The 12,860-nt window shown below is 36.7% G+C and overlaps 1 protein-coding gene across 1 annotated transcript in view; it reads right to left on the minus strand.

The window, feature by feature from the left end:
• Nucleotides 1-4,328, minus strand: part of CycE (cyclin E) — a 34,879-nt gene extending 30,551 nt beyond the window's left edge. The window contains exon 1 of the mRNA XM_081757208.1: nt 3,943-4,328. The gene's annotated coding sequence lies outside the window, so the exon portion shown is untranslated. The remainder of the gene's footprint in view (nt 1-3,942) is intronic.
• Between the last annotated feature and the right edge of the window lie 8,532 nt (nt 4,329-12,860).

Below are 12,860 nucleotides of genomic sequence, written 5' to 3' on the forward strand. Positions count from 1 at the left end.
TGCTAACATCAAGAAATGTGTCATTGGACGTTCGTAAACTACTTATTAAGACACTGGTATGGAGCATGGCGCTTTACGGATCAGAGACGTGGACATTGAGAAAAGCTGAAATATCCAAGCTGCAAGCATTTGAAATGTAGTGTTGGCGGAGAATACTGCGCATATAATGGACCGAAAAGAAAATGAAGAAAGCTACCGAAGGACGAGAGGACCATGAAGATAATAGGAAAAAGGAAGAAACAGCATGCTGGGCCATCTTATCCGGCACTCCGATTGGACCACTGTATTGATATAGGGAAAGGCACAAGGAAAACCAGGAAGAGGAAGACCAAGGATAGAACATCTAGATGCAGCTACGAAGAAGAGGCCTTATCAATGTATAAGAGCTCCCCAAACGAGAGAAAAGTTTTAAAATTTCCATGTTGCTCACGATAATCAGAAAATATTATCTGTACAGTATTGAAAGACTGGGCTGATAATTAGTATCTTCCCCAATCTTTAACATATAAGAACTCCAGCGTTACTTCACAAATATATCTTAGCGTGCGTTCGCGAGTCAATGGGGTTAGAAGTCCCGCAGGGCCAGGTTTTATTATTATTATTATTATTATTAATATCACAATTTAGACAAAAACAAGGTACTCGGATCTGGAGCCATGAAACGAGTTGGGAGAGATATTAAATGCCATCCAAAGATTGTATTCCAATTGATCAATGTGTTTGGAAGTGACTGATAAAACATTAAGTTGTGTATAAAAACTGTTACTAGTGACTGCATAAAGACAACTCACCGTGGCGATCATATACTGAACGATACATATAAGCATTATCATCATTAGTAAGTAAAGAAAAATGCACATTGTAAGTCACTGATGAGAATTATGGATCCTGTAGAAAGTGATCGATTTCTTCCCTAAGATTAGGTTATTCACCTTTCCTTCGCAGGCTTGAATTCATTATACAGATGAAATTACCAAAATAAAATCAATCTACTTTAAATGTGAATAGTAGGAATATATGCCCATGTAATATAAGTAGTAGCACATGTACACTCATGTCCAAAATGATTGTCGCATATCTATAATTGTCTTCTTGTGAGAATATAATTTGATAATGGTTTCGCAGGGTACTTTTAATACTGATACTATGTGTAGAATCAGGAAATGTATATTTGTGGTAAATTGCATAGGTAAAACAATTATAAATACGAAAATTATGAGTAAAATAAAATGTTGCTAAATGGACAAGAAAATTTTATTTTCGTTTTGTTCTTATTTACTGCTCTTTTGACCTGAAATTTGTCACATACATGTCTTTGCCGATCATACACGTACTAACATTGTAAGAAATACCGGGCGAATTTATCAAATTACATTCCTGCAACATATTTATAGACACGCGACATAAATTTTGGATATGACTGTACAAATAGGTAGAAATTGAACGTGCCTATTGTTCCATAGGTAAGCACTTAGATTTCTCTCGATATTTCCTCCCAGGCAAGGCCTTTACACGAAAGGGTAGGAGAAAAAGGAAAAACCAACACAAACTAGCCACCTAAGTGACGGCGTGGCTGACTGAAATCACTCATCACGATCTATATACAAATAAATCTTAAAACTTTGCATGTAATGATTTACAAGTAAACATCGCACTATGGCTTATTTCCTGAAAATACTTGCAAAACGCAACAGATACAGAATTTTTATCACTGCACAGATTATAAAGGGTCAATGTTCAGCAAAAGGGGTCCAGAAGTACGTGTTAAAAAAAAAAAATACAGGATAAATGCAAGATTCAGGTACTTATACCTACCAAATCTAACCTAAACTAACTTGAACTAACCTAATATTGATATAAGCGAAATTGTGTCATTTTATTGAAAACTATACTGGACCCCTACACCAATATCTAACAAAGTAACTAACCACAACCAAAACTAACATAACCTAATCTAAACTAACCGGAACTGACCTAAACTAACCTAATGAAGAAAAATTAACGAAACTGTAATATATTTTAGAAAAAAAAAACAGCTGGACTCTTTCTGCTTAACATTGTCCCATTAAAGTATTATAAAACAAGACAGAATGGTAAGCGTTGTGGTCCATTATCAATAGCTGGTAAATATTAAATCACATTACATCACAGATCATGACTAATTTCGGTACTGCACCACCCTACTCCGCTGTATACAAGCACTTCGTGAATTCTTTCAAATGTGCCTTAAACATGAGATATATCTATGTTAAATGTAAATCAAAATTGCGACTTCTCATGAACTTATATGAAGCAAAATGCTAGGCAATCAGCATAGCAAATTCTTGAGTGCGCCAAAATAAATCCAGGCGACCCACTATCAAATCCACTCAACTCCTTACAGAAGACGTAAATTAAGATATAAGGATCTAAATTACTGGAAAGAAACCTCCTAACCGACCGTGAATCCACTTAACACAATTATGCACAAGGGACTCTTCAGTGAACTTCCACGTTCAAGTATGGGTTAATGACCCTTCTAACAGCTAGTTTCGTGACAAGAATTGGATTAACTCCTACATATACGTACTCACTAACATTATAGCATTTCAGTCTTGAACTAAAGCATGAAATATAACCGTAGTCGTGTACTGAAATCACTCAGTTAAATATAATTTTCCCTAACCCAACACATTGGTCAACCGAATAAAACTTACTTTTTTTTCTTTCTTTCAATAAAAGTTTATGGGTTAAGTACAACAGAATAAGTCCAGAAGTATACAACCTAGCCTAACTCTTAATATTTTGGACCTACTGTACGACACAAAGGCCCAGTTACTTTCAATGAAATTTGCCTATGGTAAATCATTGACACATAAAATTCCAGTGGGAAAGTGCACTTTGTGCAGAATAAATGATTTTTGGTTATCTTTATCTTTTGTCAATCATGCAAACACAAGTTAGATCACAAAACATAGCTGAGCGAGCGAAGGGGTTAGAAGCTCCGCAGGGCTCGTTAAAGTATATTTCCTATGAATGTTCTACACAAGGCGCACTCTTACCTTCTAATAACAATAAAAAATAAGTACTGTAACCAAAAAAAAAAAAATCGCTTCATGCCATCAAAACTGTATTGCACAAAAATTACATTCCCAAGCCAACCCATAAAATTTCACACACAGCATAACAAGAAAAAGTATAAGGAGTTTCGACCAACTCAAAATACCGATACACGTATTCAATAGTCCAAAAAATGTCTCAGGTGGGATGTAATAATATTATATTACAACCGAAAATCTGGAACACCGGTACTTAAAATGTTGAGTGAGTCTGCATTCCATTGAGACCGGCCCACGTTAACCTTGAAAAAGTTCAGTGAGTAGTCAATGAACCATAGAAGGTGAATCATACTTATATTACTAACAAATAAGCCATGAAATCAGTTAAATTAATTAAAAACCCATGCCAAAACCAGTCAGGATAGATGATCATTTAATGAACATATCTTTCTCGCTCACGCCCGAGTCAAAAACCTGTTTCAAATTGACCGCCAAAACTACGCGCCCAAAAAAAGTACTATCTACGTGGCAAAACTTTAACAAAATATTAAACAATCAAGAAAATCGAATATAATGAAGAAAAATATACATCCGAAACACTAACAATAAATCCAGCACAAGATAGAACCTACAAAACAATTTATTTTTAACAATGGGTACCGGCAAATTTACCTCAGGTCCATACCTGGTAACTTTAATTTTTCCTTTTTTCCCCTATCTTCATAATTTTATTTATACATGTTTTGGGACTTTTCACATCTTTAATATTGATTGTACTCAATAAAGAAGCAAAATAATCGAAAATATCCCATGGAACCTAAAGAAATTTTCTCAAACTCTAAATAATTTAGAACAGTAAATAGTATAGATAACTCCTTAAACTACTTATATATAGATAACGTACCGCAATAATCCTGTACACGTTGCCTAATCGTGAATATCACAAAATTCTAGCTTCCAAATGCATAAAATAACCCTTCTGCATCACCAATCCATTATCAGCCTGGCGGGAAATTATCAACAGTTATATTCAGAATAGCATACACAAAATTTCATTTTTCTTCTTCCAATATCACCACTAATGAAAAATGTAACGAGTTTCATTCATGAAAAGCATCATAATTGAAGAAATCTCACTGAATTTTCAGAAAACATACACGCAATTCATCAGATTCACTCCTCAGCTCAATGCATACACACGGCTGACTAACATGAACTGTGTCAGTCGTTGCCAAAAGTTGGAATGGCGCCATGTTCAGCAGAGGAACGCGGAGAGGGGATCAGTAGGGGTGTTAAAACTTTTGGACACTTCTCATTGGCTGAGCGATGAGCGCACAGAAACTCGCCCCAGCCCAGCTGTTTCTCAGCTGATTAGTGTGGTGTATCAACAAGATAGTGGCGCGGGAAATCCTTCTACTGGACGATGGTCCTCGCTGTAAATTAGCTTCAAGAGGAACTGTATTGCACTTTTCCCCCTTCGCATCCCTGGCACTAAAATATTTGAAAATTCCAGACTTCTCAATTCAATGTTTTCCCGCCGAGATCTAAACCCACTTGAGTTGACTCAATATATCGAAGCTAGTGTACTGTATGAAAGACTATCCCTATCGGTACCTCATTCATATACATAGTGAGGGACCACTGTCGCCCAGCAGCCACATATGATTTGCTGATATACCTTTTTATCCATACTCTTGGTTTACCTTTAGAATATATTTGGCATAACTGAATCTTTTAGGAAAGAAAAAAAAACTCCTTGTCTAAATGGTTAGCATTTCGTCTTCGGTGACGGTGGTATTCTCGGTGAAGTTTATGTGGCCTAACTACTACACTAGGCTGTGCGTCCAGGTCTCAATAGCCTCGGTGCTCAAAGGAACGTTAACCTCAAGATAATCCAAATCTTTCCAAAATACTTGTTATAACATTTATGAAAGAAAGTACAGTCGACAGTGAAATTGTAGCCTATTCCACTATATATTTAAAAAAAAAAAAGGGGGGGCAAGCATTTTTGCTGGCAACTATACAAATTTGTAACTTAAAAAAATCCCGCATTCCTAATTACAAATTTTAACTTACGTGTCTAACTTGTCCTTACTAGGCAATAACAAATTTACCTGAATACAGTTATAATGTAAGACACAATCGTATTTTTTACTGATAGCTCATTCTTAATGTTTTAAATCACTTATTCCTGCTAGAAATCCGCCAACCAACAACAGTTCGTTACATATTTTGGCGGTAGCGGGAAACGCACTCGGGGTGGGGTCGTTGACAAGCCTGTAGCTGTTTTCGTGTATGGAGGGAGAAGAAAACCGATCCGATCCACGTATACAAGAGGAAGAAAGTGCTTTGGAATGGAATGCCATTGAAATGTTGCCCTTTGCTCTGTCTGGGTTGAAAAATAAAGCTGATTGCTTGAATTTCCTATTAGAGAATCTATGCAAGATAGACTATTTGTTTGTAAAAGTCAGCGTAATACCAAATGTACACAAATATACCGTAAATCTCATCCCATTTTTTTTTCGTATAATAGGTATTTCATTATCTATGTTCTTATAGCTTACTGTACATAAAACATTTTGTAATCGTAAAGCTATATTCAGTCAGTTTATTGGGTGATATGTGGTCAGCACATCAATTTATACCGCCGTTATCCTCAGTTCAGGAGACCGGCTTCATTACTTTCGTTCGGATCAGTATAGACAATTTGAGCTTCGACCGGGAATGGAACCTTGGGACCACTGCGACAAGAGGCTTTTTTATAAGTAAATAAGAGTTCATGTTCATCTTAAAATCTATCATATAAGTATGCCTATTGAGTATTTATAGGCGGCACGCTGGCTTAGTGGTAAAGCGTTCACCTCTGGTGTGTGGAGTACCTGGTTCAATTCCGGCTCGCGCCAAATGGGCTTTGTTGTAGAGAAACGCCATATTCGTGAGTTTTCTCGGTATTCTCCCGTTTCCTCCCACTTTCTGCATTCCACCATTGAATTCATTTCTCATCACCGTTTCCTTTAGCCTACCCGCCGTAATCGAGGGACGTAAAACTGAAATATTTCATTTCATTTCATTAAGTATTGACAAATCCTGATCTTAGTATACATTATGTTTGTTCTTTTATTGTCGTTACTAGCAGTGGCATAACTTATGGGCCCGCAATGCTGAGAGGCCCACGGCAAAAGGGGACCCCTATTTAAGTTTCGAATATTAACTCTATGGAGGTACCCATGTTAAAATACACTTTTCAGATATATTACTTCACACCTTTTCCTTTTCTGTAGTCTAATATTTTCAGATTAGTGTTCAAAAATCCATTTCATTTATTCGAAAAAGCTCTGTATAGGGACTAGAATTTGACAAAACTCGACAATTTTCCACTGAGAGAGGATTAAATTCTACTTTCTTGCTTGGTAAAAGTGATAAAATCAAGCTGGGACTAATAATAATAATAATAATAATAATAATAATAATAATAATAATAATAATAATAATAATAATAATAATAATAATAATAATAATAATGTGGAATTTTTGTGGTATTCCTGTTTCCTCCCACTTTATCATTCCACCAATTCTTCCATCATCAGTCACTTCCTTTAATTATTGTCTCCCTTGGCCAAAAGGACATAATCACGGGGCGTTAAACTGAAAGATTTATATAACATGAGCAAGTAGTGACTAACTTAATGGAGCATACGAAGGAAGATACGTAAATTTCACGCGTCTTCATGAACATCAGTGGCGGATCCAGGGCGGGGCGATCGTCTCCCCCCCCCCCCGAAGAGGAAACTTTCTTATTTTATATATATAAATAAAACCCATCCCAGAGTTTGAAGCTCTTAGAAGTAGCTCTAAGTAGCAGTATGACAACCCACCGCCCCCCCCCCCGAGAAGTCGGTCCTGGATCCGCCCCTGATGAACATGGGAAGAGAAGAAGGACCTTTTAATATTTTCGCAGGGGTAGGACATGTACCCTTGGTTACACTGATGTCACCAGGGCTAAGAATTTTAGGTGCTGTATTTTTTTCTATCAGAAATGTTCACATTAGTTATTACTAGAAAAAACATTAAATAAACAATCCTAACTGTTTTTTTTTTTTTTTTTTTTTTTTTGCATTTTTTGTACTCTTTTCAACGCAAATACTTTTTTTGCACGTTTTCTCAATAGGCTCCTTTTGTCTGCATTTTATTCATATAATAAATAAACAAAGAATACCGAACGCGTACGACATCACGTTATTTTCGCTTCACTGCGGTCACGTTGGCCAAAAGCAATTGAATAGAAAGTAGAAGGAGGTGACAACATCAAATTGATCAATCACACCTATCATCAATAAGCATTGTTGAATGTTTTTGCACGTAAAAATACTTAGTAACAAGATGGGTTGATTGATTTGAACTTTAGTGTACCGTTTAGCACCGAAGCTAAACGAGACATGGATCTAAAACTTAAGAGGCTTCATCCCGGCGAAATTAAAATACCGCTAATTTTACCGTAATTATGTGATATCTTCAAATAGATAAAAGATATTCGAAATGTGGAACAAGAGCGCCCTAGACAATATCATTTTACATGAGATACCGTTATCACGATTCACTCATATGCTTTCGATTTCGAACATTTTTGAAAATCGGCATTTATTTTCGCGTTTTTAAACGGCTGAAAACGGAAAGCCACTAGGTGACTTGTGATAATGGTACCTCACAAAAAATAATATTGTCTAGGGCGCTCTTGTTCCACATTTTGATTATCTTCTATCTATTTGAGGATATCACATAATTACTGTAAAATTAGCGGTATTTTAATTTCGCCAGGATGAGGCCTCTTAACATGAGATCCGAGCCGCATGAACTTCCATCTAGAGTGGAACCCGGGCCTTCTTCGCCGAAGGTTTGTACACTAACCATATAGCCATGAACATTACTTGGTGACTAGGTGTGCAACCTTACTAAAAGAAAGAAAAAAAAACGCTGAAACGTTAGATATGTTTCTAAGTTTTCTGCACTTATGATTGCAATAACAGTGAGCTCTGGGGTTTGTTTCAGGAACACTTTTTATACATCATATATAAGAAATTTTGAGTCCTTATATAGGGTGTAATTATCTTTGTTACTGTTTGTATGAATATTTACATTTGAAATTTGCATTTTTTTCACAAAATTTTGAATCCTTTTTGCCCAAACTTTTGCACAATTCTTAACACAAATTTACATTCCACCTAAAATTCGTAGCTCTAGTGAACACCGTAAGTACTCTTTTTTTTTCTTTCTTTTCTCTTGCATTAGGAAGATTTACTCAAAGACAGATACGTTTCAATACAGTGCATGAACTGTAATTTACCATACCCTTCTTTTCTTTTCCTTCCACTATCATTGTGTTATGCAAACTTGGAGTACATTTTCTTCTTTACAAAATGTCCTGACAAGTTTCTTTTTCGTTTTACCAATTACGTTCAACATTGCTTTTGTTCCAGTGGCGGCGAAACCAGATGTGCCCAACCCCAAAACAGTAAGAGCTAAACAAAGTCCTATGCGAATCCAGCTTCATATTCATAACTTATGCCCCAAAAGTTCGGGTTCCCATTATCACTGCCACTCGTGTTGTTCACGACACGAAAAATTTCTCGCGTTGTCTCGAAAATGAGACGAGATGTTTGTTTTTAATCGAGATGAGACGACAAACACAATAATTCTTGTCTCTAAAATGAGTTGAGAAATTATAATATTTTCGTGGGTAATATAAGTTCGCAGAAATGTTAGATATCAAACAATATTTTAGTATTACATTATTCATATATAAATATCATGGGCGGTAGCAGCGGAGAGCAAGAGAGGGGCCACCCTATATATATATATACCGACAACGTTTGGGAAATGATTCCTGACAACAAGATAAGACAAAAAATATAGACCATCCTGGGTGCAGAAAACAGGTTCCTTTCGGAGTTATATGCTGCCGAAAACATGAAAAAATTAATTTTCAAGGTCCATAGCTCCAAAACTATGGGACCTACCGTAGTCGGGCCAAGACTTCACTTAAAAACTAGTATGTGCCCTATCCAAATATTCATGTTTCAGAATCCTGCGGTACTTCGTAACAATTTTATAGAGACAGTTGGAGAGTATATGACCGTAGCCAAACTAACTATAAAAATTGCTTCATGAGTACCTTAGGATTCTGAAACATGTATTTTTGTATACGGCACATATTAGTTCCTAAGTGAAGTCTTAACTCGACTACGGTAGGTCCTGTAGTTTTAGAGCTGTGGATCTTGAAAGTTCATTTTTTTTCATGTTTTCGGCAGCCTATAACTCCGAAAGGAAACATTTGTGCACTCAGGATGGTCTATACTTTTTGTCTTATCTTGGTGTCTGGAATCACCTCTCAAACGTGTTGTTTTGAAACACCCTATATATATAAGACGAGAACAAATTCTTTGAGAATCGAATCGAGACAAGATGAAAGAGAAAACACTTACATGTATAGCCAACACTTAGCCGCCTTTCTCCTAACACTCTCATTGATTTTTGTTCGACTCATCTAATGTTCTCCTTGTATCCAGGGGTGGCTTTAGGATTTTAATTTTGGGTAGGCTCGCTCCCTCGTTTATGGTTACATATACGCATTTGATTGATTACTGACAGTAGGAAATTACTTTTACAGTAGTGGTTGATGTTATTTCTTAAATAATTATCTGTCATTAATATAAATAGTGGAAAATATATTTACTCTTTATTGTATCATTTAGCTTTTATATATTTGTCAAAATTTTCGAGTAGGCCCGTGCCTACGCAGCCTATCCACTAAAACCGCCACTGCTTGTATCTTGACCATTGCTCAGAATTAACTTACGTCTACCACCTCAGTCTTCATCATAGGCGTAACTGGAAGGCCGTAGAGGAATTGTCCAGTGCAAATTCATACGCGACAAGAGCAAACCACGGGGCTTCTCGTACCGAAAAGTATGGCTATACCAACAAACTAGCCGCAGTAGGAGTCCCAAGATAGAGGTCTGCACGGGCTCGGGCCGAACCCGCGGGCCGTGCTCGGGCCTCCGGGCTGGGCTCGGGCTTTGAATTTTTAAATACACAACCATATTTTTCGGGCGTAGCTTTGTAAATATACTGTACAATGATATATATATTGCACGGTTCTTTCTGGAGAACTTTTAAAGCACAACTGCGGACGGACTAAAGCTCTAATTGCTGTAAATAAAAATACAATTTTGCCTTAATTATTAAGCTTCTGTAATTCAGGCTTATTTCAGGCTCATTTGATTATCATGCGAGTTCGGGTCGGCCTCGGGCCTAAATGCTAAAAACATAATTCGGACTGGGGTCGGGCCTCATATTGTAAATTCACGGGCCTGGGCTAAAAATACCGGCCCGTGCAGACCTCTATCCCAAGATTGATCCTTGAGGAGCTGGGAACTTTTAATATTGACTTAATCATTAAATATTAACTATTTGAATGCTAAGTTTGTTAAATAGCGAACTCTTAAGTACGAAAAGGGAACGCACGAGCTCACTGGTAGAGTGCTTAACTCTGGTGCGTGGGATCGCTCGTTAGATTCCCGGTCAGATAACTTTGTCTTGGCTAACATCATGTCCGTGGGTTTTGTCAGGGTACTCCCGTTTCTTTCCACAATATCATTCTACCGAGTCTTCCATCATTATTCACTTGCCTTAATTAATCATATCCCTTAGCCTAAAGGGAGCAATCGTAGTACGTTGAACTGGAAGATATCACTTCATTTCATTGTCTTTTCCAGCTCTATAATAATAATAATAATAATAATAATAATAATAATAATAATAATAATAATAATAATAATAATAATAATAATCGACTGTAATTTTATAGAATTTATCCTTAAATAACTTGGAGTTTCACCCTGTTATTTTCGGATCTTAAAAAAATGTAAAAAGTGTTTAAAGAGTACATAAATTACAAGACAATTAAATCATTTCTTGCTACAATCGAAATGTTATGGGAGGTTGTTTATTGAAGTTTAACGTCTTTTTCGGCATTGAGGCTATATGAGACGCGAACCAATGCTTTAAGATGCAATTCGAAGAACTTCTGCATTGCGATCAACAATGTTCTCCCAGCGGGGATCGAACCTCAAACCACCTGCACCAAAGGCGCGCGTGCTAGGAATTACAGTAGCAGGAAGAACTTCTAGAGGTTTGATTGTATTCATGCTTAGTTATTATTTTTAGTTTTCGTTCTTTCAATCCGTATTGCCAAATACATTTGAAACAGAGAAACAAAATCTCGATTTTTAGCATGATTTTGTTCAACACCAAGTTCAGATAATTGTGATGAAAAATGTTAACACTCATTTGCAGTTTAAAAAATAATTTCACAGTTATTTTTTTTTTTTTTTTTTTTTTTAATTTTAGTAGCCTGTTCCTATGCTTTCTTGGTTGATGCGAAATTTAGCGCCCCGTTCAACATGGACACTATTTATGGGACGTTGACCTACAGCTTAACGTAGGATCCGAACCAAATAAACTCCGGGTCGGTCGCACTGAAGTTTCGTAGAGTTGCTTGTGCCCTCTTGATAATATTTCCTGCTTCAGACAATACTGCTAACTTAGGATCCACAAGTGTATTGGATCTACTCTAATAATATCTCTCTCTCTCTCTCTCTCTATATATATATATATATATATATATAGGACCGAAATTTTCTGGCTAAGCGGTTAGCGTACGCGCCTTTGGCGCGGGACACCCGGGTTCGATTCCCGACGGGAGCTCATGTGGTTCGGGTTCCACGTTAATCAGTAGGTCCACGTCTCATATAGCCTCGCTGCTGAACGGGACGTTAAAATCAACTCAACTCAGAATTTTCTGGCGGGGGTTGCACTAATACCTACCAAGAAACTCTTCAAAGTGTCATGTGACAATTCTTTACTCCTCATAACGTAGATGCATACAACGGAAGGGATATCTTAAAGAGGATGGCAAGTGTCATGTAGGTGATAAATGTGCTTCTCTCCTCCTGGTTTCTGTTTTCTTACCTACTTAAGAAATGTTATATTATTTTGCTTTGTGAATCGTTTTCCTTCAACCCTGAGAAAATCGACTTAAACTATTGCGTTTGCAAAACTCCTGTTTCTTTAAATACAGGAAACATAACGGCAAAAAAGTTTCAGAAAGTGTTGCTAGTATTTTCACTGCTAGCTTCTCATTTTAGATAGCGTACATTTACAACCGAAGAGGAGCATCTGTGCACCTGTGCGTGCACTCGCCCTAGATCCGGCCCTGTACATACATACATACATACACACACACACACACACATATATATATATATATATATATATATATATATATATATATATATATATATATATATATAAGATGGGAGTTACGTTAGAAGTTTTAAGTACCGAAGCATGAAAATCCATTGAAGAAATTAAAATTCAGCGTCTATGGCAAAAATTGTAAGTATAATTACGACTTCATTGCAGAAGTAGTCACTTGCATAGGCGGATTAATATTCCTCTAAGATTAGACACTAAGACTTAGATACCATCCAAGAGCCAGATCCATCACACTCGTATATCGCTGCCTAATTAATGTAACAAAGACAAGACGAAGAACTCGGTTCTGTACTCTTTGGGGATGTTAGTCGGTTGTTTGTCAGTATTTAGCTATGAGATCTTCAGCATGTTAACCAATCACAAAACATTTTCATATCGTGAGTTTTTTTCTCCCACTTCACCACATTCCATTCTGCCTGACTTCTGACAGTTTTGTTCTGCAAGCTTTCAGAAATTCGGAAACCCCAATGTTCCCTCTCATAGCCTTTG

Source organism: Thermobia domestica, chromosome 1 (assembly GCF_964235325.1).
Source record: "Thermobia domestica chromosome 1, izTheDome1.hap1.1, whole genome shotgun sequence".
NCBI classification, from domain to species: Eukaryota; Metazoa; Arthropoda; class Insecta; order Zygentoma; family Lepismatidae; genus Thermobia; species Thermobia domestica.